Below are 26,561 nucleotides of genomic sequence, written 5' to 3' on the forward strand. Positions count from 1 at the left end.
GGGCAGAAGTTGGGGAAAGGTAAAAAGAAGTCCATATTGCCCAGTCATCCTTCAGAAGCTCAGTCCAGATTTCTGAACTAAGAAACAAAATCCTGAAATGATAGAGCCAGATGACCCTGGGAAGCATCCTATCCAGCCTTTGCCAAAATGTTTTCCTCATATCATCAATCCGCCCAGATGCTCCATGAAAAGAAAAACAAAATTCTGTGTTCACAGAAGTTTATAAAAGGGAAGTATATCCCTTCTCCAGTTGGAGGCTCTCCGTGAACATTAACAGAGTGCTATCACTAAGAAATGTTGCAGTGAGGAAACTGGCTTAACTTTATTCTCATACAAACACTCCCAGGAAGAAAATGACTTGATTAGGTCATATAACAAAATTACAATTAAAACCCAGGCCCCTTTCCAAAGAAGACATACAGATGGGCAACAGGCACATGAAAAGATGCACAATATCACTGATCATCAGGCAAATGCAAATCAAAACCACAGTGAGATACCACCTCACACCTGTCAGACTGGTTACAGTCAAAATGACAAGAAGTAACAAGTGTTGGCAAGGATGTGGAGAAAAAGAACCCTGGTGTGCTTTTGGTGGGAATGTAAATTGGTGCAGCCACTGTGGAAAACAGTACACAAGCTCCTCAAAAAATTAAAAATAGAAATACCATTAGATTCATAATTCCTCTACTGAGTATTGACCCTCCCCCAGAAAAAAAAAGAGTACTAATTTGAAAATATCTATGCACCTCTATGTTTATGGCAGCATTATTTACAATAGCCAAGATATGGAAGGAAACAAGGTGTCCATCAACAGCTAAATGGGTAAAGATACAACACACACACACACACACACACACATACACACACACACCCCACTGGACTATTTTCAGCCATAAAAAAGAAGGAGATCTTGCTCTTTGCAACAACATGGATGGACACGAAGGGAATTAGGCTAAGTGAAATAAGTCAGACAGAGAAAAACAAATACTATATGATTTTACTTATATGTGAAATCTAACAAACAAACAAAGGCAGAAATAGACCCATAAGTACAGAGAACAAACTGTTGGTTGTCAGAGGGGAAGGGGTGGGAGACATGGCCAAAATGCACGAAGAGAGGTGGGAAATATAGGCTTCTAGTCATGGAAGAGTAAGTCACAGAGATAAAAGGTGCAGCATAGGCAATATAGTCAATAGTATTGCCACAGCTCTGTATGGTGACAGATGGAGAACATAACGTAACATTTAGACTTGTCGAATCACAATGTTATATAGCTAAAACTAATGTAACACTGTGTGTCAACCATACTTCAATTAGAAAAATAAATATTAGGGGCGCCCGGGTGGCTCAGTGGGTTAAAGCCTCTGCCTTCAGCTTGGGTTGTGATCCTAGAGTCCTGGGATTGAGCCCCACACTGGGCTCTCTGCTCAGCAGGGAGCCTGTTTCCCTCTCTCTCTCTGCCTGCCTCTCTACCTACTTGTGATCTCTGTCAAATAAATAAATAAAATCTTTAAAAATAAATATTAAAGAAAAAAACAGGCCTGTTGACTCCCAGCTAAGCACCATGATAAGCAGATTTTTCAAGGTCTTCTACCACTGAGTTAAAGACAGAAGTCAACGTTAAACTATCAGCTTAGATCATGACAATATTCCAGTACCTATGGTACATGAGGGAGAGAGGAGTGAGTGGAAGGAACTGGGAAGGGTGTGAGTGGAGAAAAGTTCTACCTGTACCACAGTCCTCGAGCCCAAGTTTGTAAGTGCAGATAGATATAAGCAAGGTTCATTTCTAAGGACATCATTTGAGTGTCTTTCATCAACACTTAGTCATCAAAAACAGTCTGGAAGAGAAGATTTGATTATGTTGTGAATTAGAGTTTTACAAATATGCTTTTAATTTAGAATTAATGGGAGGCATTTTTTGTGAGTTAATTGAAAAAAATGATTATTAAACACAAATTCACTGATGTTTGACAAGTTGGTAGTAAATACCCATTTTGCACATGGCAGTTAATTCCCAATAAATATGTTTCTTTCAATAACCAGCTGGTTTTCATTTAACAAATAGATTGCTGTCTGGTGAAATGAGAATGGAGAATTGGGAAACCTTCATCGATAGCAGGGCTCAGCACCCCTCACCATCTGCCCTGTAGACTGAATGGATGAGAGAGGTCCCAGGACAGCCTCTGGGTGTCTGCCCTCCACGCTGTCCCCAGCACAATTCCAAGCAACCATGTGGCAGGCTGGTAAAACCAGTAAGTTGTGTGTGTGGTGCCCTTTCCACCAGAAATCCCCTTCCCTCACTGTCATCCGGGCAAACCTCTTGAACATCAAGCCTCACCTTAAAGACTTCTCCTGAGAAGCCATCTCAGATGCCTTCAGACAGAGGAGTTAATATCTCCCTCCTGAGTACTCTCACAACACACTATGCATCTTTCAAACATTCATAGCACTGCATTAAAACCTGCAAATTTCTAAGGGACAGGCTCCTCATACCTAGCAATAACAACTATAAAAACAATAATGACAGTCTGGCCCAGGCTGCTCCTTGCCTTCCCCCTATCTTTTTTATGTTTGTGGAGGAGCCTGGATTTTACTGAGGATGGGTACAAGACTACATTTTCCAGCTTCCCTTACAGCCAGGTGTGACCATGTGATTAAGTTCTGGCCAATGAAATGCACACAAAGTGTTGACTTGCGAGATGGCTCCTTAGGTAGCTGATTTAGCAGAGAAGTGGTCTTTGTCTTCTTCCTGCTCTGCTCCCCTCACCACACATTCCTTGTGCTGTTCACAACTACGTGCACGTGACAAGTAGAGCTCCAGCCATCATCTTGGAGAATGATACGACTTTGAGGGTAGAAACCACATACTGAAGATATCAGGGCAGAAATAGAGGTGGAGCCTGGGTCCCTGGTGACTTTTTCACACCACTGTATCATTCTTGGACTGCCTGTCTCCCTACTCTTTTTACAGGAGAAAATGAGCCTGAGAGTTTTAAAGCCACTATTACTTAGTTACATACAGCTGAACTTACTTTCAACAAATACAAACAATAGCCAGAAACATTTATGAGTCCTTACAAGTTTATGGTTAAGTATTCATATTTATTCTAATCTCACTCATACTGACAATCCAATGAGGTCATTCTCTCTCTTATATAGGTGAAAAAAAATGGGGCCCACAGACATTAAGTAGTAAGTTCAAGGTTACACAACTAGTAATTGATCAAGTTTGAAATTGCATTTATGTCTGATTTCAGAGTTGCAAATCTTAACAAGCACAACCTCTCAAGTGACCAACCCAGGAACTGTGGAGGGAAGCTGTCACTCTGAGAATAGTTCTGGGACCAGCTCAACTTTTAACTATCCTTAAACAAATCAGGTCACCTGTCTGTGATGCAGTTTTCTCGCCAGTAAAATAACAATGTTGACTACTCTTTATTGATCACCCTCTGTTTGTTAGGAATTCTTCTGAACACCTCTTAGGTATTAATTCAGTCAATATTCCCAGCCATTGTACCAGAGGAATGCTATTACTATTCTCATTTTATTGGTGAGGAAATTGAAGCCAGCCCGAGGACTTAAATAACTTGCATAAGGTAACAACTTTAGCAGGTGGTGTATAAAAGGATAGATGATAGGACCCAGATCCATCTGTGTGTCCAACTCTACGATTTACTACCCTGGGATCTCCTCCCAGATTTCTCACAATGTCTGAGTATTCCTCTTATACACAAAAGAAGGTGGAAGGTTCAACTACTCAGTGATGGAGCGAGACTTCTAAGCTAAGCCTATTTAACACCAAAGTCAAATATTTTCCCAAACTCTATGAGCAAAGGAAAATGCTGGACAGGTCAGTGTTTGAACATGGAGACTGCACTACATCCAAAGGCTCCGAGCCCAAGTCTGGATGTGCAGGCGACATGCCATCAGCGGTGGCACTGAAGAACAGGAAGGGGAAGCGCAAGACTGTGAAATCCTTCCTACCCACAGCTGAGCCTTCTGGACCCATCCAAAGAGACCCTGACAAGCTCACTGAGCACAGTGGCCACAGGGGCCTCAACCACTCATCTGGGAGACAGCCTAGCACTTAATGAGTACTTAGGGATTGTATTAGTTTCTTATGGTCGCTGTAACAAATCACCACAAACGTGGTGTCTTTTTTTTTTTTTAAAAGATTTTATTTATTTATTTGACAGACAGAGATCACAAGTAGGCAGAGAGGCAGGCAGAGAGGGAGGAGGACACAGGCTCCCTGCGGAGCAGAGAGCCCGATCCGGGGCTCTATCCCAGGACCCCGAGATCATGACCCGAGCCAAAGGCAGCGGCTTAATCCACTGAGCCACCCAGTCGCCCCAAACCTGGTGTCTTAACAACAGAAATTTATTTTCTCTCAGTTGTGGAGACTAGAAGCTTGAAATTAAGGTGTTGGGAGGGCCAGGCTCCTTCTGAAGGCCAGGGGAAGGAGCCTTCCCTGCCTCTTCCTAGCCTCCAACAATCCCTGGTGTTCCTTGGCTTATAGAATACCACTCTGGGGGCGCCTGGGTGGCTCAGTGGATTAAGCCGCTGCCTTCGGCTCAGGTCATGATCTCAGGGTCCTGGGATCGAGTCCCACATCGGGCTCTCTGCTCAGCGGGGAGCCTGCTTCCCTCTCTCTCTCTGCCTGCCTCTCTGCCTACTTGTGATCTCTCTCTGTCAAATAAATAAATAAAATCTTTAAAAAAAAAACAAACAAACAAAGAATACCACTCTGATCTGTGCCTCCCTGTTCACATACTATTCTTCTTATATGCATCTCTTTGTATCCTCACTTGTTCTCATAAGGACACCAGTCATTAGGTTAGGTTAGGGTGTACCCTAATCTGGCATGACCTCATCTTAACTTAATTATATCCCAGAGACCCTATTTCCTAATACGGTGACATTCACAGATGCCCCAGTTAACACTTCAACTTATCTTTCTGGAAGACACAATTTAACCAACTATAGGGACTATTTGTGGAATTTAATTGCATATGTTGACTCTCAGCAAGGGATTTATTTCCCTGCAAGAAATCACGAGTGGAGCTAGTCTTCTTTGTGCTGATATGTGAAAGTCTCCCGCAAAAAACATGCACGTGTGTGTCTATGTGTCTGTCTGTGTCTGTGTATTTGTGCACATCTATGTGTGTCTGTGTGAGTGTGCTCCTTGCAATGTGTCATTATGTGGGATTCCATCCTTAGAGATTAATTTCTTGGTTAGTCCCCTAAAAGGCTAGACATTAAGTTAACTATCACTCACATGGAACTTGAATACAACAGGGTGCATTTACAGAGTGAATGACACTGAGAAAATGGCAAATGTGATAGGGGAAATCAAAGGAAGACTGCTGGCCTTGGTAACACAAGTCTGAATAGGTCTGTACTAGGTATACAGGAGATAGTACCAGGAAGGAAGAATGAGGTCTAATAAGGAAAGGAGAGACCGATTTCCTTGGGTGAATCATTAGACTTTGTGAGGCACTCTCATCCCTGATTTTCCCATGGTGCTGGGAATGAGTTGTGTGCCTAGTCAATGTGATTAGAGGTGGGGGAGGAAGGTGAGGTGTGTGTAGGAAGAAGAGGTGAGAAGGAGTGAAGTGAGGAGTCCAGTCCCAGCCCTTCTCTTTGGCATCAGAGAGACCTTACAGAAGTCACTGTCTCCCTGGGCCCACCTGCTATCAGCGAAATGAAAGCCTTGGGCATGGCCGGCCAGGTCTGTCTCAGGTCTGGGCAGATTTCCAGACTGTGTCTCACACTGATCAACCCGAGCAGGTGCAGGTCCTATAGCTACAGTGTATTTATTCCCCATTACCCACTTAGGGAAGCAGTGCTGAAGTAGCAGCTCCTCTAAGAGAGAGATGAAGGGAGAAGAAAAAACAAAACAAAACAAAACAAGAGAAAATGATCACAGAAGTGAAGCCTCAGAAATTTGCTTTCAGTCATGGGGATAGCGGAGCAGTAAAGGGGCCTCCATCAGGAGAATGGCTCTCGGCAGACAGAGAGGAAGTGGTCCAAATTAACCCTGATAGCAAACTTAGCTCTCCACGCTGCAGAGTACACATCCGGAGTGAAAGCCATTTGAAGATTGTCTGCCACCAAATCAAACCGTTCACTTCCCATTAACAGCCCATCACATGCAGTAGGTATTCTTGGCCCGTGCTATTATGCCTCTGGGTTATTGTTTTAAATTTGAGTCATTACAACAAATTACTGTACTTAGCCCTTCTCAAGAAGCTCAGAGGACTTATTGTCACTCAGACGTCCTCCTCTTCTGCCTCTCCTGAAGCTTTGCTGCCAAAAGCAGAGGACAGCCATTGTATCCAGATGCTCTGGGGCACTCCAGGCCTTGGGGTGGGGTTTTGGGGGTTGCCCCTGGGCACACTCATTACACTTCTTGGTTCGCAGAGTGTTTAAGCCAGACAGTCTTTGCTCTGCCCTTTGGGAGACAAGGCACCAGGAGCCAAAATAAAAAAAAATAAAAAAAAAAAATCTGCCTCATACAGAGTTTACTCCATGTGCCAAGCATCAAGTTAAGCTAAGACCTGCAAGAATTCAAAAAGTAAGCAACTTGGGTCAGATGTGCTTGGGGATACTCTGGCTCTGTCTTTGAGCTTGCAAATCTGTGAGCTCCCAAGTAAGGGCTGGGGGCAGGGGTCGGAGGGGTAGGGAAGGTGGGGAGAAACAGAGGGTGCTGTGATCTGAAAACAGAGTCTCAGTAACAGGCTAAGGCTCCACCTTGAGGCCATGCACAGGTGTGCAGTAAGAGCCTTCTCTGGGACCAGGCAAACCTGGGACCAGGACTTTTAAGTCTTGAGATAACTGACAGTCCAAAGTGCAGGCAGGCAGGTGATGTTCTGTGGTAGGTGCTGGTGCCGAGGTCCACAAACCTCTCCCTTTTCCCCAAGGACTGGAAAATGAGGCAGTGTTCTTGGTCTTAAGATAGTATGAAGGCATCTTCCAGTCTTCAGGTTAAACCATCTAATTTAATTATTTCCTTTGTTGGAATACACACACACACACACACACACACACACACACACACGATACATATGTGTATATATAAAACCAACTCCAAAAGTATTTACCTTCAAATGGATTAAACAATAAATACATTGTCTCGGCAAATGCTATTTACAAATACAAGGTAACTGACATGCAGGAATTTACCTTCTAATAGGAGTTTTTCCACTTTCCCCCAAGCATTTACTTAGCTCTTACTGTCAAGCACCTTCTACACAGTATAAAAATATGTCATCTTAAAACTCCTAGAGTCAGTACTGTGATTCTCCTCATCACACATTCAAGGAAACTGAGCAGTTAAACAATCTGCCCAAGGTCAACAGCTACTGGGTGGCAGAACTGGGATTTGAACCCATGCAGTTTGCTTTCAGTCTGTGTGTTTACTGTTCTATGTATACTGCACGTATCCATTTTCATAAACTGATGAAACCCAAATGATCATTCCTTCCCTTCCTCACTTTGTGTAGTGAGCTTTTTCCCCAGTTTTTCTCCCACCTCACAGTATGTGAGAGCCTCACTGTGCTGCCGAGGGTATATAAGACCACACAGGTCTTTCTAAACTGTAAAGTGCTGGGGGAAAAAAAAAAAAAAGGCATTCATCACTACTTGTCAGCTTGCACATTCAGCATTGTTCTGAAGCAGAAAGGCTTTATCACCAAAAAAAAAAAAAAAAAAAAAAAAGGATTCCTTATTCCCCTCTCCTGCCTGTTTATAATCTAAAAATCCCGTATGTCTTTTCTTTATAACTGGAGTATGCCCACTTTTTCTTTTCCCTAATCTCTGACAAATGGATCCAAAAGTGATTCTCTAGGGAGTGTTTAGAGCTCTCCAAAGGTGCTACATCCCCTTCTCTCCATGCCCTTTTCCTGGGCAGACACAGTCTCTTGTACTCTGATACTTTTTATATCTCTTGCCAGAAGCTTGTTAAATATGTTCTGTGTGCATCTCAGCCTTGCCATTCCCCTGCCACCCCCAGAAATCCAGTCTAAGAATCAGTATCCCAAGATTCTTCTTTTGTCTATTCTGCATCTCTCCATCTGCATTTTTAAAACTCTCTCTCCCTTTCCCTGTTCTGCATTTCTGGACTAGAGTAGCTTGGCGTCTTGCAGCACCACATGCAAGGGATAGGAGACAGGGGATTTGGTCATCACTTTCCCCTACTGTTTCCTTGAGGGCCTTGAGCACAGCTTCTTCTCCTTACCAGGCCAGGACAATTGGACTGACTGGAGTCTTTCCTAAGCCTAATGTTCTATTCCTTTGGGCTCTATGATCTCACAGACAAGACGTACTTGCTTTTTGTCTCCTCTAAAGTGCCATGAGCCTAGTTTCCAGGATCCTTTCCAGAGGATTCATCAGTCCTTTATCAGTGCTTCACAATTGATGTCCTAGGGAGTTGCCTTCTACCTCATGCTACAATGTGTGCACCAAGAAATGGGCTCCCTTTTGAAATAACTTCAGGAAATGCTGGTGAAGGAAAGGCAGTACTGCGGCCCCTGGTTGGTGCAGTCAGTTGAGTGTCTGAGTCTTGGTTTCAGCTCAGGTCCTGATCTCAGAGTCATGGGATGGAGCTGGGCTTGACACTCAGTGTGGAGTCTGTTTGAGATTCTCTCCCCCCATCCTTCTGTCCCTTCCACTCATGCTCTCTCTCCTCTTTCACTGAAATAAATAAATAAATCTTTTTAAAAATGGTAGTACTTAATTGTACAACCTAAAAGTGCTTCATCTATAAACAGATACCCTGGGGCACTAGGGTGGCTCTGTTGGTTAAGCATCTAGCTTCAGCTCAGGTCATTGTCCCAGGGTTTTGGGATTGAGCCCTGCATCAGGCTCCCTGCTCAGTGGGAGTCTGCTTCTCCCTCTCCATTTGCCCACCCCTCACCACCACTTGTGCTCTTTCTCACTCTCTCTCTCTCTCTCAAATAAAATCTTAAAAAAAAAAAACACCAAAAAACAGATATCCCAACACCCCAAATGGAGCTGGAGGAAGGGTATGATCCCAGATTTTGTGACCACAACTTTGGAGAAATCCCTATTAACATCTCCATTAACAAAGAGAGTCTCTTAGACACAACAGTCTGAAAAATTGTTAGGATCAGCGGTTATCTCTCTTCCCTACCCCCTCCCCAGAAAACACTCTGGTTTCCCAACAGCACACTGTCCCATTAGCCCTTAGGTCAAAGTCATATGACCATTTTAAGGAGTTAAGACCAGATACTTCCCCTGGATCAGGCAAACCCTACAATTTACCAATAAAGGAGGCAGATAATTCCAACAAAATAGGCACATGGATTGTTAACCACTGCACATTATCTCAAAAATATTTCCATAGATGTTACAGCTACTTTTTCTTCAAGGACTGTCGGAGAGAGGAGGTCAACATAAAGCTGTGGACCAACTTTTCTGACTGTACAACGTGCATGCGCGCACGCACACACAAACACAGACACAGACACAGACACACACACACACACAAACACATACACACACACAGGACTTTCAGAGTGCAGTTAGCTCCTTGAGAAAGGCAAAGAAAGGTTAAACAAGGCAGGTGACTACTCAGAACTTCCTGAAAACTAGAGGCCAGTTTCAAGTCTAGAAGAAAAAAATGGCTTTGTGTTACGGAAATATGCAGGTGGATATTGAGACATTTACTTAAAAACACCTGCTTTAAAAATATCTCTTGGGAAGAACCTCCATCTATATTAGAATTCATAAAACAACGCACTTCTGAATGTGTTATTAAAATGTTAACATCAGAATCTGTATGAGAGAAACCAGAGAGACTCTGGTTACCCAAAGAGGCTTCAAAGGAGGGAAATCCCTGAGCAATTACAAACCTCGATAAGCTTTTATTTTTATATATAAAAATACAGCAATAGTTGGAAGATCATAGATACCCAGTTTTAGATTGTTGAGAAGAATTATGGGCACAAGCAGCAGTAGGAGAAAGACAGGGAACGGCAGAAAGAAAATGAACACGAGCTGAGAAGTCCTGTACGATGTGCCAGGAAACCTAAAGTGGAGGTGTTATGCCACCCCAGCCATAAGACTGCACGGTAGGCAGGCCAGACCCCATTACTAGATGCAGAAGCCCAGACTCTGAGAGGCTGAGTTGCCTTTTTCCATGATGAGTGTCTGGCTCCAGAGGAAGCATGGTGTCTGCCTCTCCTACACCGGCCAGCAGGAAGCTACCATTTGAAGCCAAGTGGAACACCTTCTGCTCCAGCCTGGCTTCCTGAGTGGCATACAAGAAAGCAATGAAGTCTTGGGATCAAGGCCACCTTCTTGAACAGGGGCCTACATGTGGAAACTACACAGTGAGTCTCAGGTTTCTTTAATCTGTGTTCATGTTGACTCTGGATAAGTCAAAATCAAGAGGGAAGACAATTGTTCTAGACCCTCATCTCTGAAACATTTTTGCATAGAAAAGAGAATATGGGCTCTGAAGCTGGATAAACTTGGGTATGAATCCCAGTTCAGCCACTAACTGGCTAGGTGAATCCAACCTCTCTGGGACTCAGTTTCCATACTTGTGAAGGATATATGTGGTTAAGAATGAATATTAGTAATAATAGTATCTTCTGTTTAGCACTCATTATGTATCAATTTATTTTCTATATATTTTGCATGTATAAATATATTTAACTTCTAACAATAACTTCATAATAACAGTGTTCTTAATTCATTTTATAGATACAGAGACTGGGTTGCAGAGTGGTTAGATGACTTCCCCAATGCCATAGGGATAATTAATATTGAAGCTAGAGTTTGAAGCCAGGCAGCTGGAACCCAGAGCCTGTGCACTGTCCTATGTGCCTCCAGATGAGATAATGTTGGGGCAGTACCAAGCACAGGGCCAGGCCCTTGGGTATATCAGCAGCCCTTCACACTTTCCCTTAATTGTCCCTTTTCAGATTTGCCTGCCTTTACCTTGAGGAGCTAGGGCAGGAGTTAATTTCAATCTTTGAAAACCTGAATGAAATGCTTGCAAGAAGAAATCTAGTATTTCTTCTTATTTATTGTAATTCTATTAGAATCTGGCCACAGCTAGGGCAGGAGTTAATTTCAATCTTTGAAAACCTGAATGAAATGCTTGCAAGAAGAAATCTAGTATTATTTCTTATTTATTGTAATTCTATTAGAATCTGGCCACAGCTGTAAACATCTGTCTAAGAAGCATGACAGCTCATTATGGGAAGAAAACTTGGAGATCATCTAGTCCATTCTGACAGTCATCGGTTAGGGAAACAAAGGCCCTGAGAGAACAAGTAACCCACCTCGCTCCCCATAGCTTGTCTAGCATTGAAGCAAATCATAACAGGACAGAATGCTAGAGGGTTCATAAGAAGGACCCTATGAAGGATGGGACTTATCTGGGAGTTTAGTAGCTAAACTAATGGACATGTGGCCAAACTACTGTAAGTACTTTGGAATGGTCTCCATGAGAGACAAAATGAACCTCTAATTCTCAGCCCAGCCTTCAGTTGTAAAGGACAGCTTCCTCTAGCAGGTTAACAAGGATGGCAGGTGTTTGGGTTCCAGACCCCTGCTGGCCACTCTTTTCTTTTCTTTTTTTTTTTTTTTTTTTCCCTATCCCACGTCATAGCTTCAAAGTAGAGCCACATCTGTGACCTACTGTCCATGGTCTCAGAGTGATTTAAGGTAAACACGCCAGGCTCTAAAAATGTTTTCACTTAGCACCAGCATGTTCCAATAGATCTATAGTATATAAGTGAAATTAAAACTATGAATGTCTGTTGAGGTCTTGAGACTCATAAAATACATAATACACATATATACTTTCTATTTGAAATGAATTTAAAAGGTGAGAAGATACAACTGCGTCTAGAAATGCCTATAGGGTTAAGTGGACAAACAAAGGTCAGTGATAAAAACAAACAAAAAAATCCACTATAATTAATACCCCAGCCAAGGGCTTCAGAACATAAGAATTTTTTATATAAGCTTAATAAAAAATGATCATTTAGGGGGGAAAAAAGCACTTAATGAGATAGTAATATCCATATAAATTGAAAAACAGGAGGCCAATTGAAGTCTAAATCCACGAAGTATTTAGTATTTCCTGGCTTTGTCTTCATCAGTTTTCTCTTTCTCTAATGAATCTGTGATTTTTTTTCTCTTATGGCTCCACGTTTTTCATATTAGACCTGTCCTTTCTACCTTGTACAAGTAGAATAACAACTAATAGTGTTAGAGCCAAGCATGTTAAGAATAATATATATACTACCTTCTCTCTATTATCCCTATATTCTGTTTCCTGGTATATCTCCCTACAATAAGAATTCAAGAGATAAATGACTCATTCAAGATCACACAGCTGATGGCAGATCTGAATTGGAGCTCGTAATGAGGGTATTTCTCCCCACTCTCTGCCCAACATATTTACCCAAGTTATTGTTGTACTTTCCTGAATGTATGTACTCACTTCTCCCTCTCTCTCTTTCTCTCTGACAGTCAGATGGACAGGTTCCCAATTGACAGCTTGAGCTGGTCAGCCCCAGTAATTCATGTATCTACAACACTGCAAATGCACAAACCAGATACGTGGTGAAGGGCCCCAGATTTTAATTATATCTTATTCCACAGCTGTAGTCAATTCCTTCTACAGCTTAATAACCAGGTTGCACAAGCCATGAACACTTTTTGTTGTTAATTTTGCTCGGGAAAATGGAGTTTTTACTATCATTTTGGCAGAAATGCTTATCATAACAATTATGATAAAGTGATGAGGATTGGAAACATCTGCAGGAATGAACTTGGAGACAGAAGGATGTCAGTTAGTCTGGATGTGCAGGAAAATGTGCTGTAGAAAATCTGGGTTATGGCTCTCTCACTTGTTAGCTAAAACCAACAGGATAGATAAGGAGCTCAGGCCTCTCCCTACCTCACTGTTAGGATACCAAGGAATGCCCTAAGGCTTTGGTGGCATGGACTGACTCCTTTGTAGTACCCATACTCTGCTACAGCTTTGGGGGAGATTTGAAATAAGCAGGTGAAAGATCAGCCTGGGCTTAGATGTACAGATGAGAAAACCAAAACCACAGGAGGCGTGACCTTCCCAAGGTCATACCACTAATGAATAATATTCAAGCCTTCTGGCTCCTGTGTCATAGCTGCTTCTCTTACGCTTAAGATATACCCAACCAAGGCTTAAGTAAGGGAATGAAGGGGACGCCTTAGGATCCCAACTGTCAGATTGTCTGGTAGGTTAGAGACAGGATAAATGTGAAAATCAAAGAAATGTGTCATCATCTGTGGCACTGTTTGGGAATCAAGGCATAGTCTGTACTAGGGATGCAGGTTATTGGTGTCAAAGAGGAGTCTTGGGTGCCACCAACCTGGAGCAATAAAGGAGGAAACCAAATGCAAGTATGCCAGATCCCATCGTTGCCTATGGTGGCTTCTTCCTGAACAAACCCTGGGAACCCATGCATGTCACTACTGATGCTGTCGAAGAGGTTCATGAGAAGGGAATCTACTTTTCTCCTCCTAGAAGGCATCTGATGGCTCTCACTAGAAGTTATTTAGTGCTACACAGTCAATTTTAAGACTGAACTATCAGGCTTCCTCAATTCTTAGACACCACCAATTGATAAGGTACATCATCAATTTTTTTTTCATTGTTTCCATTTTGTTACTTTTTGTTTTGTTTTGTTTATTTTCAGCGTAACAGTGTTCATTGTTTCTGCACCATACCCAGCGCTCCATGCAGTACGTGCCCTCCCCATTACCCACCACCTGGTTCCTCAACCTTCCACCGCCCCCGCCCCCCCCCACCGCTTCAAAACCCTCAGGTTGTTTTTCAGAGTCCATAGTCTCTCATGGTTCATCTCCCCTTCCAGTTTCCCTCAACTCCCTCTCCTCTCCATCTCCCCATGTCCACCATGTTCTTTGTTATGCTCCACAAATAAGTGAGACCATATGATACTTGACTCTCTCTGCTTGACTTATTTTGCTCAGCATAATCTCTTCCAGTCCCGTCCATGTTGCTACAAAAGTTGGGTATTCATCCTTTCTGATGGAGGCAAAATACTCCATTGTGTATATGGACCACATCTTCCTTATCCATTCATCCGTTGAAGGGCATCTTGGTTCTTTCCACAGTTTGGCGACTGTAGCCATTGCTGCAATAAACATTGGGGTACAGACGGCTCTTCTTTTCACTACATCTGTATCTTTGGGGTAAATACCCAGCAGTGCAATTGCAGGGTCATAGGGAAGCTCTATTTTTAATTTCTTCAGGAATCTCCACACTGTTCTCCAAAGTGGCTGCACTAACTTGCATTCCCACCAACAGTGTAAGAGGGTTCCCCTTTCTCCACATCCTTTCCAACACACGTTGTTTCCTGTCTTGCTAATTTTGGCCATTCTAACTGGTGTCAGGTGGTATCTCGATGTAGTTTTAATTTGAATCTCCCTGATGGCTAGTGATGATGAACATATTTTCATGTGTCTGATAGCCATTTGTGGTACATCATCAATTTAATAAGAGCTTTTGGGGAAGAAAATGAACACAACAATAAACACACACATCCATCATGAGACATAACCCTATTTCAGAAATGTGAGCACAAGAAAAAGTACTCCCTGTACTGTAAAATCAAGTATATACAATGCATAGTAGTCACATGTGTCAATCTTGAATAGATTACCAGGAGATGAGGTAGAGAGAAGAAGAAAGACTGGCTCCAAGAAGACCATGGAAAAGTCTAGATAAAAGAAGATGCTTGGAATTTATTTGGTGGCCCTAGAAATGAATAAAGAAGGAATAAATGAGTATGTTACTTTTCTATCATTGTACAACAGATGACCACAAAATTAGCAGCTTAATACAATATCTATTTATTGTCTTATATTTCTATAAGTCAGAAGTCTGGACAGGACTTAGCTGGGGTCTCTGGTCAGACTGAGATCAAGGTGTCAGCTGGGACTGGGGTCTTATCTGAGGCTCAAGGTCTTCTTCCAGGCTCACTTGGTTGTTGGCAAAATTCATTTCCTTGCAGCTGTGAAACTCATGAAGATTGCATCTTTGAGGCCAGCAGGAGACTTTCCATCCAGGTTTGTTAAGATGGAGTGTTACATAAGCTAACATAATCACAGTAATAACTCTCTGATCGTTATGATAGTTCCTAAACATACTCAAGGGGAGAGGACCACTTAGGGTTGATGTACCAAGAGTAGGAATCTTGGGGGCCATCTCATAACTCTGATGAATGCAGTGGGGGAGTTATAAGGAGCAAAGAATTCAGAGGACTTTGCTGATAAATGAAGGGAGGGCAACACTAGTCCCTATAATTAAAATATCTTTTGGACATATAGGGACACTAATATTTTGAGGCAATTTCATGCATGTGAGTTCTTTTGATGCTTGAGATAATTCTATGGAAGAAGTAAATCAGATAGTATTATTTCTGTTCACAGACGAGAAAATAGAGGTCCCGACAAGTTAATTCATTAGCCAAAGATCAACATGGTACATTACTGGCCTAGCCAAAGCCAGGATTGTAAAGCTAATTTCCTGCCTATGAGTTCAAAACCACTTCTTCTATACCATTCTGAAACACAGATGCTGGTTTTACTGAGAAATGCTTCTATCCCTGAAGCCTTTCTTTTCCTTTGAGCAACTCTAGTCCAGGCATGGCTAGACCACAGAGACCATTACCCACCCACCCCCCATCCACCCACCCCCCATCCCCACCCAGGAAATCATGAGGAATCTGGGCTCTCCCAAAGTGGCTTGGCTCTACATTTCCCTATTACTCTCATGCTGGTCATTATGGAAAGCACAATTCCCTTTCTGTGTTGGGAGTCCCTGGCTTGATGACACATAGCAAAAGCTTATCTCCAAATACCAGCTTTAGACAGGAAGTTCAAAGAGCATGCCTTGACTCAAAAGATGTTATGACAGCAATGATGAGGCTGCAACCCTAGTATACTTTTGATAGAGCTACTGTTACCATTTCCAATAGAGAGAACCTCATTTGGGAATTTAGAGCATCATTCATGGACCACTAACTTCCTCAAGCTTCCCAGGATGTGCAGAGTGCTCTAGATGGCAGAAATCAATGGAAGACAAAAAAAAAAAAAAAAAATCACTTACGTTCGGTCTCTCACATTCATAGATACATACACATGTACAGACACACAGGCACACACATACATGGGTCCCAATCAAGCTCTCTGCATATTGACTTGTGAATAGTGAATTATTGGAGTGGTTACCCTCCATACCTTGTACAACCATCCAGGCTCCAAATTGCAACAATTTTATCAACTCATTAAATGTATATCACTTAAAGAAATCTGTCATAAGGAGATTCAAACTATGTTAACAGCAAAATCTCTGAGGTGATCAAAACATATCATTAAAAACTTGAAGGATAGAGGAAGAAGACGAAAGGATTGCCTTCTCCCTCTGGCTTCCTGCTGCTCTGGACTGCTAAATGAGAAAAAGACACTTTATTTTCCTGGGTTTAAGTTAGCTTACCTTTAAAATAAGAGTGTCTAATGTGGGAAGACAAAGATGGAATAGTGAGATGGGTTTTGGAATGAGACTAATTTATTCTACTGTGCATTAATAATGATACTTAAAATTACTTAATTTGTCAGAACCTCAATTTCCTCAACTACGATAAATAGAAAGTGCTTAATTCATAAGACTGTGATAATTATTTATGTTAGTGTACATGGAAAAAAACAGCACAGAGCATGGCATATGGCAGCCATTCACTAGATGTTAGTTTCTCCTTTCTACCTTCAGGGTCCATTCCTACTGCTTACTTTTTTTCTTAATATTCTATAACCATCAATCTTTCTTTCAACACTTAAGTCATTCAACGTATTAAAGCTCCACAAAAAACTTTACTTTAGTTTTTCTGACAATCTGTATGTGACACCCTGACATTCTCCCACTCCCTATCCCCTCTCTTGGAATTATCTAAGAAAAAAATACAAATGTGTCTGTACTTATCTGTCAGCATCACGATCAGATGCTCCTTCTGGAAAGTTCTTTTCACTTTCTGGTGAAGACCATAGACATCCCTTCCCACTGGTGTCATTCATCAAGCAAGAGTAAACAGAATACTGTCATACAAGGTTGAGGCAATGGCTTCTACCAGGGTGAGCATTTAACAACTTAAATACACATAAATGTCTTGACTCTTGAGGATGATTTTGACATGCTCTGAGCTACTCTATGAAGGCAGAGTTAAATCCTACTTCCTGGCTTGTGGGACAGGAATAGAGAAGAAAAAGTATACATATGGTCAAGGGTCCTAAAAAGGGATTTGATGAAATAAAACACAGAATTAGCGTGCTTTATGAGCTAGTTACTGCTGGCCTTTGAGAAGAATTGATAGCAGAAGCTGTAGGATGCCATAAGGGTATCAGAGACATCTTTATAGGGACTGATAGTCCTGAGTTCTGGCATGCTTTCTCCATTCCAAAATTCCTCATGATGCTAAAATTACAAAGGGGCATTATTACAGTGGGACTTCTTTCATTTTCTCTTCAGTTTAAAGATCCTTGTTTAGTTCATCTATCTATAACAGCTACCACAAGTAAGAATGATGCTTATTGGGGCCAGATATCCTGGGAACCTGGGAAACAAATTCCTCAGGCTCAAAATTAATCCATTGTCAACTTTCTTATGATTTAAAACCTTTTTATAAGAGATTTATTCTTCAGACTTAAAGATTAACATATATAAATTAGTAAGAGTCATTACCATCTTAGCATGATTTGTTTATCAGATCACTTCCCAGAGTCAAGTAGCCAAAAACAGGACATGTGTGTTCAGTATGAGGCAAAGCATGTTTTATAGAAAACATAATTACCCTGGAAATTGATCTGGAGCAAAAGGACAAAGGAAAAAGTCTGCAAGGAACAAGTTGGGATCCACAATTATGGAGGAGAAGGGGTGCTTAAAACAGCCCTCAGTTCTACAGATGAAAAATGGCACTCTACTCCAGGCTAAAAGGGGAAGGACCTAGTCCCAGAGCTAATCTTTTATTCATGATTTGTCCTAGGGCTGCCTACCCTGGTGCTATCCAAGATTCTGAAGCTTTTTTGTTTGTTTTTGTCCCAAATGTTTATCCCCCTCCTCTTCTTTTTCTCCCTTTATTCTACTGCTTGTACAGTAACTGTTAACATTTAATGACCACTCACAAAGTGAATGATATATACTGCATTATTAACTCACTGACCAATGCATACATACACTGAATCCAAAAACGTCTAGTCTGTGCTTTGTGGATTCACATATCATCATCACGTCCTGAATTCAGTAACTCAGCATTTCCTTTACCCTTTTATCCACTCTTCGATTCATCCATTTAATATTTATTAAACTCCCAGTATTAACCAAAACGCATGGAAAGGAGTAAGTGGCCCTTACCTCTGGCTCTATAACAGAGTCAGAAAACAGCAGAAAAATCATTTGGGGACTTCGTCCATATAGAGTTGGGAGAGATGTGGAAGAGAACTAAGGGCCCAAATCTTATTGGAATAAAAATTCTAAATCAATTCAAGGATTTTTTTAAGTGTTTAAAGTATTTAAAATTTAATTATGTGAAAAACAAAAAAGATCTGCCTGAGAAAGAAACACAATATACAAAGTTAAGAGACAACTGACAAACTTGGAAATATAATTGAAGCACATATAAAAGATAGATAAACAATACAATAGAAAAGAGAATAAAGTTCACAAAAAAAATTTTTCCATAAAAGATATTATAATAACTCTTAAGCATGGAAATGAATGTTCAACCTCTCTCCTAATATAAGAGATGTGTGTTTAAATTACACTAAGATACCATTTTCTTCTGTCAGATTGGTAAAAATCTGGGAGTTTTGAAAAGCATTAGGATGGAAAAGCTGTAGGGAAACAAGTGCTTTCATAAGATGTTTGGGGCAAGAGTCAATTACAATTTTTACAGAGCATAATTTGGCATTATCTATCAACTTTAGAAATGCACAAAATTTAGAAATTTAGAAATTTAGAAATGCACAAGAATTGACCCAGTAACCCAGTTTTAGAAATTTAACTTATAGATACTTCCACATACATGTGCAATGATATATGCACATGATTATTCACTATAGCATTTTTGCTGCTGGGAAAAAAGGTTAGAAATGAAATAAGTATCCTTCAATAGAGATCTAATAAATTATAATGCATGCATACAATAGAATATTAGACTAGTATAAAAATAAAAAAGGGCTATATATACCGATATATAATAATCCTTAAAATATATTTCAAGAGAAATAGCAATATGAATAACTGTCCAGAAAGAATGCAGAAATGATAAGAAAGATTATTCATGTATATTTGCTTATAAACACACAATGGATTTCAGGAAGGATAAGAAGCTAATGATACCGGTGGCCTAAAAGTTAGGGATGTGGGGGAAACAACCCCTTGTGAACTTTTAAGCTTTTTGGTATTTGAGCCATGTGGATATATTGCCTACTAAAATGAAATAAAATAAATAAAAATAAAAATAAATGTTATCTTACAAAGTGATTGTCATTCCTTATGACTTCAGTATTGATCCTTCCCTCGTCTAACTGTTCTTTCTTTCAGTGTTTGTGCTACCTATGTACTGCTGTAATGATAAGCTTCTCTGCTACATGCTATATACTATGCTATCTAAATATATATAATATCAATAAATAATGTTACGAAACTGAGTGATTTTATGCTTCCATTTTTTGCATGAGTTTATCTTGTCTTTTCTTTTGAGATTTTTCCCGGAGTAGCATATGGAAATAAATAAATAAATAACAGTCATTGAGTAACTTCCCTGTACCCTACTCTGTTATGATGTCTAATTTAATCTCATAATAATCCTAGTCCTGAACAGTATCCCTCTTCATATTATACAAATGATAAATTTGTATAATTTATCCTCTCTGATAAATTATACAAATTTATCCTCAGAGCACAGAGAGAATAAATGGATTTCCAGTGGTGACTCCACTAACAAGTGGCCGCTGAGCTAAGACCGGAATGCATTTTTCTTGGTTTGCTCAATACTGCCTCCTTGTGCAAAAGGAAAGCAATAGTCTTTGTAGTTTCGGTCTGGACTATACACTGTAGGGAGGGATTGAGATTTAATATAAATGCACATAGCACAAAACATGGCACCTAGGTGGTAATAGTTGTTTCATACATGTTGGTTTCCCTTACTTTTATATTCCCGTTCCTAGAAGGTTACTATACATTTAGTTTTGCTCAAAAATACAAGATTTTTTTTTTAACTGAATCAAAGAAATTGGAATAATAGTTCTATGGTAATGGAACTATCCCAGAGAAGGCATGCCACAAGTAATCTCAAAATGTGTTACACCAAAGTCTCCTGGGATGGAAAGGGCAAGTTTGTTATGCTCTGAGATGTCCTCTTCCCCTCCTGGTTTATAAGCTGAAAGGATCCCTTAAAGGGATCTGTCAAGACCGACCTTATAGTTTCATCCAGGTTGGGCATGAGCCACTTTATTAAGCCAAAGCAGAAGCTTATTGTGCCAGCTAAAATTGTACTGCTTCCATCCAGAAACAGGCAGGTCAAGTAATGTTTGAAATATAAATTCATTCCAGCCCACTGCTTCAGCAAAGAAGGTAAACGGTGACAGAGGGCACCTACCGAGCACCTGTAATTTCACATAATTGGCCAAAGGACTTCATTGTTCCATCATGCAAATGAAAGACCATTAATGAGCAGTAAAAAGGGGTGGAGGGTAGGAAGAATGCATAACAGAAGATAGTTAATGTTTTCAGGGGAGACTGGCACATCAGAGCTCTGCTGGAGTATGCAGTTGGCTAATTTCACTGAGGTATTGAACAAATGATAGATGGGGATAGTTAACAGGCACCATGACAGCAATAATGAAGATACTCCCTGCCAGCGGAAGACCTCTGCTCCTGCTTCCCATTTAAATGACTTCTCATACCACTGAATACCCACTTGTCAGGAGTACTGGTTACCTATTCCCTCATGGCTCAGGACGAGATGCTCTTGCTCCAAAGGACTGTCTGGCTCTCTACCACCAACCTCCCCATTGCCCCCCCTTCTCCTCTATTAATGTGATTTACCTAGGAAAGTGCAAAGCTAGGAAATTGAGCTACAAGGAAAATTGAACTTAAGAGCAGCACTGCAATTTCTACCCAGTTTGATGCTTTTCATTGCTTCTAAGTGGCTAGCGGTCTTCACTGTTTTCAGGGCACCACAATGTCAGGACAGACAGCCTTTATATTTAATTGACTGTCATTATGGTGCCGTGTTTATACATCAGGAAGGTCAGATGAGATGTAGAAGCCCTGTGTAAGGTTTTCTAGAGAGAAAGACCAAGGGAAACAGAACAGGCAATGGCATAGTACTGGGATGGAGGGGATTTGTGCTCAGATTTCTAGCCTTCAGAGACTGATTAGTAGGAAAGTGAATGACTTCCCTCATGACAGGGAAGCAAGCCAAGACTACTTCATGAAATTTACACATACTATGAGATTAGAATTACTTTAACCATCATTCCATTTGAGACCAGACCTAATAGGTGGAGTGTGTTTGTTAACCTTACAATCATTTTTATTTTCCCATTTCTCTCAAATAGGCAAGAATTCCATGATTTTACCTAGACAGTAACTATGCAATATATATCTATAAATATATATGTTTGCATATTGCCATAGCACAAAATTATATTGCATAAAAATCCTTATATTATGAAAAGAAACCTGGAAATAGCAGTTTGATGTATGACAAGGAGAGTAAAGGTATACTTTAGACCTTTCCAAGCATAAGTAACTAAAAAAGACTCACAAATGAAAGGAAATAAATGACCAAATGTATTATTAATGATATTAGCTTTCCATCTGGGAAACACAAAGTTCAGTGTTGATTTAAATCTGAATGAAATAGGGTTGGGAGGTCAACATTCAGATTTCAGGGGACTTAATTAATAATAGGAAGAGGAATACTAAAAATCATAAAGAGAAATCCTACTTTTTTTGGTCTCTGCTATCCCACCTGGTCAAAGGAAAAGCATATCTATAAAACCTCTACTGTTTATGGAGTGTCTGTGATGGGCCAGGAGTTTGAGTCATTATTTGGAAACTCCAAAAGAACTTTGGGAGGCAAGTATTAGGATTCCTGCTTGGTCTTTGAGAATCCTAGAGTTTTGAGATGGAAGTTGACTTACCAAAGGTCATTCAATGAATGGATGTTTAAGCTTGGATTTGAGTCCAGTTCTATCTCCAAAATTTCTCCATTCACAGTGCTATACACACAGCAGTGTCAACATGACTCAGGAGGTCTAGATGCTTCTGATAATTTTGGTGACCTGACCTTCAAGGACTCTTAACAGAATAGCTTGTATTCCCGGCAGAGTATTCACAGCAAGGTTTCCCTCTTGCTCTCACTGCTGCCACTCATGTGATCTGGGGTTTCTCTTCCAAGATCAACTCCTCTCTAGCCCAGCTCTCTGTCCTCTCCACTGTGCCCCTTCCAGCTTAATACAGTTAGTAAAACTTCATAAACATGTGCTCACAATGTGAAAACCAGGCATAGATTAGGTTTGCAGAGGTCAGTTACTCCCACTGTCAGAATATGGATGTGGATGGGGTGGTTTTCATACTCACTCCCACCTTCATTAGCAATATCAGCAGGCCACATTTCAGTGTTGTTTCAGAATTTCACCTCTCCTGCTTATCTTTGCGATTCTGCTTCCAGCTTTGGGCACTTGGGAGGTGTAAGGGAGCAGAGGTGAAGAGTGCTTATTTTGCATATGTATTGGCCAAGCTACCTAGGACAAGTTACTTAAAACCTTCTGAAGCTCTGTTTTCCCTCCTTTTTTTTTCCTTGAGAGAGAGAAGGGGAGACTGAGAGTGAGCGGGGGAGGGGCAGAGGGATAGAGAGAATCTTTTTTTTTTTTTTAAAGATTTTATTTATTTATTTGACAGACTGAGAGAGATCACAAGTAGGCAGAGAGGCAGGCAGAGAGAGAGGAGGAAGCGGGCTCCCTGCTGAGCAGAGAGCCTGATGTGGGGCTAGATCCCAGGACCCTGAGATCACGACCTGAGCGGAAGGCAGAGGCTTAACCCGCTGAGCCACCCAGGCGCCCCGGATAGAGAGAATCTTAAGCAGGCTCCATGCCCAGAGCAGAAATCAAGAATCAGAAGTGTAACCAACTGAGCTACCCAGCTTCCCCTCTCTGTTGTTTTTAATAAGAAAAAATAGTGCCACCTCATGAGTTTCTTATGAGGATACAGTGACATAAATTTAAGGCTTGACACATAGAAAAGAAAGCACTTAATAAGGGAGAGCTGACACTATTCATATTACTATATTACTATTTTCATTATTCAAAGAGTTCAGAAAAACCTACTTCTGCCTCCTCTTTGCTTCTCTCTCTTGCTTCTCTAAAACCTCCCAGTTCTTTACAACTTCCTGTCCCTCATCCCTACCTCCACCCACCCCAGCAGCTCCCCCAAGACTCCCAATCTCTTCTGCCAGGACTGCAAATTCTCCTGCCCCACCTCTCCTAGCTACTTATCTCTGGGACTATTGTCTCCTCTCAATAACCACATTAGCATAAATGTTATTATCTCTAAAATCCAATTAATTTCAATTACTGAGGCCCCAGACGGATTGCCAGTGCTCTCCATCCGTGGACGATTCTAAGAAAGTAAGTGTTGCCTCTCACTTCAATTGTACATGGCTATAAGGACCAGGAAAACAGATGTATAACCAGATACATGTATAACCATACCTCAAATCCCATTTACCCAATCACCCCAACTGTCTCAAGATGCAGGTGTTTCTAGATTGAAGACTTTTACAACATTGTCTGGCTTTAACTGGTGTCTGCTTGACATGGTCATACATCACAAACAAATAAAATGGGCAAAAACGGCCAGCAAGAGGGATGATAGGTGATGATCCAGCATGCACAACTGAAGAAGGGCTAATCAAGAACTGACTGTATGTGCACCTGTCTTGAAGAACCTGAAATTGCAATTTTACTCAACATGTTCAATAACAAACAATGGAATCCTGATTAGTCCTACTTCACCTATTCTTTGAATTCCTTCAACATCCCACTGGGTGAATGTCCACTGTGCACCTACCATGGAAAGGCATTCTGTTCTGGGCTAAGCAGGGAAGAGGACAGACAAGGTCTCTCTCAAGCTTTTATTTGGTGAAGAAGATAGACAGTCCCAAGATATTTTGGCTATTATTTTAATTACTAATACTTTTGTTAGGTCTCATCAACATCACACGTGAGAAGATATAGTAGAAAAAGAATCTTTTGGTCTCATTGATAATTTAGTATGTCAAGGCTATGTAGCCTCTGGGGCTGAGGAGGGCTTAGACTTTCTGTCTAAACTCACAAGTTTAGGTTATGTTAAAAATAAGACAATAGGCCCCAAAGGGAGTCACTTATGCTAAGCTCTATATCACCAAACCAAGACTCAATTATAGTTTCAGCTTTTCCCAAAAATGGAATCTTAGCTGAGCCACTCACTGTCGGCACTAGTGAGACAGTCTGCGTGATAGATCCCTGCCATCCCTTAAAGTAAAGAGACCTTGCCACAACCAGCCCATTCTTTGGCAGTCTAACTTCCTTGTCCCTCTCCCTTCTGTCTATAAAAGTCGTTCATTTTACATCTCCTCAGAGTTCTTTTCTTTTCTTTTTTAAAGAACTTTCTATTTTCCATCAACCTTATTTCTCTTTTGTTACCTTTATGGAAGCCCACTTAGTGGTTGTTCCTACCCATTCAGTGGCCTGAGCCATGGGAGCTGCAGACTAGTCTTCAGTGGCTGGCTGAGTACTCTAGTCTTCATTAGGGATCTCTGAAGACAGAGAGGGCACCTGTACACCTTCAGACTGAGCAGCAGTCAGCTCAGGAGCTGAAGCAGTCCGTTCACCCTGAATTTCCTCCTTGGTCACAGCAGCAGCATGCTCTCCCTTTTCACTCTCTTCAGAATCTCTGTAGAAGAGATCAGGCATGACTTCCTATGGGTGTTTATGGGAAATGCACACTCAGAATTTCCTAGGTCAGCATCCACCACATCAGACCCATTGACTGAGCTCCCTTGTTACTGCAAAGGATGGGGATATCCACATAGTGCAGGGGTGTCTGTGTTACACAGAACTGTGATAGGAAGGTTAATGTAAGAGGTCTCTGTGAGAGGCTAGTGGTCAGCCCTAGGATCGGTAACCACCAGAGGTCTTGGCTTCCAGAAGGCTGCCTGGATCTGGTTAGAAGTTTCCAGGAGGGAAGTACCAGTGATAAGAGAAGCTCCAATAGCAGCAGTACACTTCAGCATAGCTCACTGGCCACAATTTCTGGATAATATGACACTGACATCAACCAGGTTTTCCTTTCTTTTCTTTTTTAAAGATTTTATTTATTTATCTGACAGAGAGAGAGATAGTGCACAGGCAGGGGGAGTGGCAGGCAAAGGGAGAAGCAAGGACTCCACTGAGCAGGGAGTAAGATGCAGGGCTGGATCCCAGGACCCTGGGATCATGACCTGAGCTGAAGGCAGACAGTTAACCCACTGAGCCACCCAGGAGCCCCATCAGCCAGGTTTTCAACAGAAGCAATGGCATGAGCTGCCAGCAAAAGCTTCTTCCAGGTTCTCCTCAGGATATGATGTAGATGCCATCACTTTTCCTTTTGTAGATATACTGTTCGGTTTGGAGGTCTAGCCACCTAAGTGCGTTCCTGCTGCAAGGAATTTGAGGACATCCTCCTTCATTTGCAGGACATCAAGGGCTCTAGACATAGTGAAAATTTCCCTTTAGTTTCAACAGGAACAAGGAACAACGCCATGTGGACCCCTCCCTGGGTAGCGTGGAAAGTCTTGGAGCTCCTTTCTTATTTGTTAGATGGATGCTACCCAATTCATGAATCATTGAATAAATCCTATAAATTTTTAAAATTTACTCAGTTGACTTTCTTTTTTTAACATTTAAGGTTGGCCCTTTATTGTATGTAATGAACGTTGTAACTCTATCAGTGGCCGGAACTGCCCAGATAACATTGTTCTTCCCAGGAGAGTGGCATATCCTGGTGCCCCCAAGCAATCATCTTCAACTGACAGAGTTAGAACTTGGGTCATAGTTCCTGGTTCCTCTGTGTTCCCAATTTTCTTTTAAGAGACGTTTTTTTCTTACAGTTTTTCAGGAAGTATTTTAGTAACACTTCCACTGAGTACATAAAGTGACAGGTCTCATGCTAGAAACATCGGATACATTTAAGCATCAAACTGGACATTGTTATCCTCACTTTACAGAATAGGAAAGGGAGCACTAGAGGGATTGTGACATTTCCCTTCATCGTTCAGTTTGTAGATGAGGGGGCTTGGACCACAGCCTTCACTTGGTATATGGAGTCAGACAAGCACACAGGCTGGGAGGAGGCCCCAGGCCAGTGTCCTGGTCACAGGCTGCCACTAGCCAGCTGGGCTTAGTTACTTTCTTTGAGTGTGAG

At 41.3% G+C, this 26,561-nt stretch overlaps 1 pseudogene; it reads right to left on the reverse strand.

Moving 5' to 3' along the window:
- LOC123936942 overlaps window positions 1–25,854 on the reverse strand; it is an 88,799-nt pseudogene extending 62,945 nt beyond the window's left edge.
- Between the last annotated feature and the right edge of the window lie 707 nt (window positions 25,855–26,561).

Source organism: Meles meles, chromosome 2 (assembly GCF_922984935.1).
Source record: "Meles meles chromosome 2, mMelMel3.1 paternal haplotype, whole genome shotgun sequence".
NCBI classification, from domain to species: domain Eukaryota; kingdom Metazoa; phylum Chordata; class Mammalia; order Carnivora; family Mustelidae; genus Meles; species Meles meles.